Below are 5,000 nucleotides of genomic sequence, written 5' to 3' on the forward strand. Positions count from 1 at the left end.
GATGATTGGTATTTGCAACAGTTATCAGCCTATACATCAGGAGGCATGTTACAGAAGCTCTGGCTTGTCTGGGCAGTGTGATGTACTGTAGTGTCAGAGGTGTCCTAATTGTATGGAGGTGACCCCAAAATAGTTATGCTTGACCCCTTGACTGTTCAGACGTGGGATCAACTCCAAAAAGCTCGTGGACAGTTGTGATGTTGTCAGACTATTTTCACGGAGGTTGACGTAAGGACACTATTAGAACAGACCCCTGGAAGCAGAGAACATGGAAAGCTCTGCAGTGTCTCCCACCTCAGTGGCTTACTCTGTTTCAGTGTACGTTGTTGAGCCATACTGTACTCTACTGTATGTACCCAGTAGACATGAGTCTCTGAATGCAGACGTCACCCAGACCTGGACTACGGCTGTAAATGTTTGCTGCTGACAGACAGACTGACTGACTGACTGACTGATCAATCTGTGGATGGATGGACCCTGTGTTATTTAGGATGCAGTTACCTTATATGCACTTGTAGCATCTTTACACACAAACTGTACACATACCTATATTTAGGGGAGAATGGGGTAAATTGAGCCATTTTTTACTTTTCAGCATCACTCCGTCAAGAGAAATATAGGATTCTTTCTAACAAAGATTTCTACATATATTTCAGGATGTTGTGTATCCCTGGGAATAATCAGAATTCATGTAAACGTTACAGTTTTGAAAACATAGGTTGTCTGAAAAAAGTGGTCTCTTGACACAACCTACCCCGGGTTTGGTGTAAGTTGAGCTGTGGGACTGCCTACAAATATCTGTACTTACTGAAATATTACCACAACCATTTTAAAACCATGTCTATCTTTATTTTCCAAACACAATCACAATCACTTTGTCTTTTAATAATCTTAAGGATATTTTAACACAGGCTTAACTAGGAACAAAAACATTCTACTTTTTATGAAACAATATTAACATAGACCCTGTTGTTACAGTACCTCATCTCAGCGACAATGTCTTTGCATTACCCCTGGGAAGAAAACACTTCAATTGGCTCGACTTGCCATTGGCTCAACCATTAGCTCAACCATTGGCTCAACCATTAGCTCAACCATTGGCTCAACCATTAGCTCAACCATTGGCTCAACCATTAGCTCAACCATTAGCTCAACCATTAGCTCAACCATTAGCTCAACCATTGGCTCAACCATTAGCTCAACCATTGGCTCAACCATTAGCTCAACCATTGGCTCAACCATTAGCTCAACCATTAGCTCAACCATTAGCTCAACCATTAGCTCAACCATTGGCTCAACCATTAGCTCAACTTACCACGAGGCAAACATTTTGACTATATTAGCCCACACAGCTACGAGGATGCACTTTCATGCTAGGTTTAGGACCTCATATTGAAGCTTATAGAGACCCCAACTGATGTATATCTTCAAAATATCTACTTTGGTTTAAATACAAACATCATTAAACCTCTAACACAATAAATTAATTTGACTTAATTTTGGGGGACTTAACTTGCTTACCACTTTTTTCATGTGGTTTCTTATACAGACTCCATGAAATGATGACCTCTTCCTAAATATTTGGTCAAATGATACATGTTGTTTATGGCTAGAAACCAGGGTGGCTCAACCATTAGCTCAACTTACTCTCCCCTACTGTACACACAACATTTTACCCATATACGTGGGTAGAGGGAAGCTACACAGCTTGAGGTTTTTAGAATCACAAAGAGAGAGGAGGAGGGAGAGAAATAAAATAAGAGAAGAGGGAGTGAGAGGTAGAGACAGAGAGAGGAGGAGGGATGAGATAAAATAAAGAAGAGGGAGTGAGAGGTGGGGAGAGAGACAGAGAGAGGAGGAGGGAGAAGATAGAATAAGAGAAGAGGGAGTGAGAGGTGGGGAGAGACAGAGAAGGAGGAGGGAGAGAGACAAAATAAGAGAAGAGGGAGTTGGGGAGAGAGACAGAGAGAGGAGGAGGGAGAGAGATAAAATAAGAGAAGACTTTGAGAGGTGGGGAGAGAGACAGAGAGAGGAGGAGGGAGAGAGATAGAATAAGAGAAGGGATGAGAGAGATACAATAAAAGAAAATGAGAGGTGGGGAGAGACAGAGAGAGGAGGAAAGAGATAAAATAAGAGAAGAGGGAGTGAGAGGTGGAGAGAGACAGAGAGAGGAGGAGGGAGAGAGATAAAATAAGAGAAGGGGAGTGAGAGGTGGAGAGAGACAGAGAGAGGAGGAGGGAGAGAGATAAAATAAGAGAAGAGGGAGTGAGAGGTGGGGAGAGAGACAGAGAGAGGAGGAGGGAGAGAGATAAAATAAGAGAAGAGGGAGTGAGAGGTGGGGAGAGACAGAGAGAGGAGGAGGGAGAGAGATAAAATAAGAGAAGAGGGAGTGAGAGGTGGGGAGAGAGACAGAGAGAGGAGGAGGGAGAGAGATAAAATAAGAGAAGAGGGAGTGAGAGGTGGGGAGAGAGACAGAGAGAGGAGGAGGGAGAGAGATAGAATAAGAGAAGAGGGAGTGAGAGGTGGGGGAGAGAGACAGAGAGAGGAGGAGGGAGAGAGATAAAATAAGAGAAGAGGGAGTGAGAGGTGGGGAGAGAGACAGAGAGAGGAGGAGGGAGAGAGATAGAATAAGAGAAGAGGGAGTGAGAGAGATACAATAAAAGAAGAGGGAGTGAGAGGTGGGGAGAGACAGAGAGAGGAGGAGGGAGAGAGATAAAATAAGAGAAGAGGGAGTGAGAGGTGGAGAGAGACAGAGAGGAGGAGGGAGAGAGATAAAATAAGAGAAGAGGGAGTGAGAGGTGGAGAGAGACAGAGAGGAGGAGGGAGAGAGATAAAATAAGAGAAGAGGGAGTGAGAGGTGGGGAGAGACAGAGAGAGGAGGAGGGAGAGAGACAAAATAAGAGAAGAGGGAGTGAGAGGTGGGGAGAGACAGAGAGGAGGAGGGAGAGAGATAAAATAAGAGAAGAGGGAGTGAGAGGTGGGGAGAGAGACAGAGAGGAGGAGGGAGAGAGATAAAATAAGAGAAGAGGGAGTGAGAGGTGGGGAGAGAGACAGAGAGAGGAGGAGGGAGAGAGATAAAATAAGAGAAGAGGGAGTGAGAGGTGGGGAGAGAGACAGAGAGAGGAGGAGGGAGAGAGATAAAATAAGAGAAGAGGGAGTGAGAGGTGGGGAGAGAGACAGAGAGGAGGAGGGAGAGAGATAAAATAAGAGAAGAGGGAGTGAGAGGTGGGGAGAGAGACAGAGAGGAGGAGGGAGAGAGATAAAATAAGAGAAGAGGGAGTGAGAGGTGGGGAGAGAGACAGAGAGGAGGAGGGAGAGAGATAAAATAAGAGAAGAGGGAGTGAGAGGTGGGGAGAGAGACAGAGAGGAGGAGGGAGAGAGATAAAATAAGAGAAGAGGGAGTGAGAGGTGGGGAGAGAGACAGAGAGGAGGAGGAGAGAGATAAAATAAGAGAAGAGGGAGTGAGAGGTGGGGAGAGAGACAGAGAGAGGAGGAGGGAGAGAGATAAAATAAGAGAAGAGGGAGTGAGAGGTGGGGAGAGAGACAGAGAGGAGGAGGGAGAGAGATAAAATAAGAGAAGAGGGAGTGAGAGGTGGGGAGAGAGACAGAGAGGAGGAGGGAGAGAGATAAAATAAGAGAAGAGGGAGTGAGAGGTGGGGAGAGAGACAGAGAGGAGGAGGGAGAGAGATAAAATAAGAGAAGAGGGAGTGAGAGGTGGAGAGAGACAGAGAGAGGAGGAGGGAGAGAGATAAAATAAGAGAAGAGGGAGTGAGAGGTGGAGAGAGACAGAGAGAGGAGGAGGGAGAGAGATAAAATAAGAGAAGAGGGAGTGAGAGGTGGAGAGAGACAGAGAGGAGGAGGGAGAGAGATAAAATAAGAGAAGAGGGAGTGAGAGGTGGGGAGAGAGACAGAGAGAGGAGGAGGGAGAGAGATAAAATAAGAGAAGAGGGAGTGAGAGGTGGGGAGAGAGACAGAGAGAGGAGGAGGGAGAGAAATAAAATAAGAGAAGAGGGAGTGAGAGGTGGGGAGAGAGACAGAGAGAGGAGGAGGGAGAGAGATCAAATAAGAGAAGAGGGAGTGAGAGGTGGAGAGAGACAGAGAGAGGAGGAGGGAGAGAGATAAAATAAGAGAAGAGGGAGTGAGAGGTGGAGAGAGACAGAGAGAGGAGGAGGGAGAGAGATAAAATAAGAAGAGGGAGTGAGAGGTGGGGAGAGAGACAGAGAGGAGGAGGGAGAGAGATAAAATAAGAGAAGAGGGAGTGAGAGGTGGGGAGAGAGACAGAGAGGAGGAGGAGAGAGATAAAATAAGAGAAGAGGGAGTGAGAGGTGGGGAGAGAGACAGAGAGAGGAGGAGGGAGAGAAATAAAATAAGAGAAGAGGGAGTGAGAGGTGGGGAGAGAGACACAGAGGAGGAGGGAGAGAGATAGAATAAGAGAAGAGGGAGTGAGAGGTGGGGAGAGAGAGACAGAGAGAGGAGGAGGGAGAGAGATAAAATAAGAGAAGAGGGAGTGAGAGGTGGGGAGAGACAGAGAGAGGAGGAGGGAGAGAGATAGAATAAGAGAAGAGGGAGTGAGAGGTGGGGAGAGACAGAGAGAGGAGGAGGGAGAGAGATAGAATAAGAGAAGAGGGAGTGAGAGGTGGGGAGAGACAGAGAGAGGAGGAGGGAGAGAGATAAAATAAGACACTGCCCGCAGAGGGAGTGAGAGGTGGGGAGAGACAGAGAGAGGAGGAGGGAGAGAAATAAAATAAGAGAAGAGGGAGTGAGAGGTGGGGAGAGACAGAGAGAGGAGGAGGGAGAGAAATAAAATAAGAGAAGAGGGAGTGAGAGGTGGGGAGAGACAGAGAGAGGAGGAGGGAGAGAGATAAAATAAGAGAAGAGGGAGTGAGAGGTGGGGAGAGACAGAGAGAGGAGGAGGGGAGAGATAAAATAAGAGAAGAGGGAGTGAGAGGTGGGGAGAGACAGAGAGAGGAGGAGGGAGAGAGATAAAATAAGAGAAGAGG

General features: G+C 46.8%; 1 protein-coding gene across 18 annotated transcripts in view; it reads left to right on the forward strand.

Annotated features, from left to right (window-relative positions):
• LOC112235584 (tensin) overlaps positions 1-5,000 on the forward strand; it is a 249,505-nt gene that overhangs the window by 182,673 nt on the left and 61,832 nt on the right. The window lies entirely within an intron of this gene.

Source organism: Oncorhynchus tshawytscha, linkage group LG07 (genome assembly GCF_018296145.1).
Source record: "Oncorhynchus tshawytscha isolate Ot180627B linkage group LG07, Otsh_v2.0, whole genome shotgun sequence".
Lineage (NCBI taxonomy): Eukaryota > Metazoa > Chordata > Actinopteri > Salmoniformes > Salmonidae > Oncorhynchus > Oncorhynchus tshawytscha.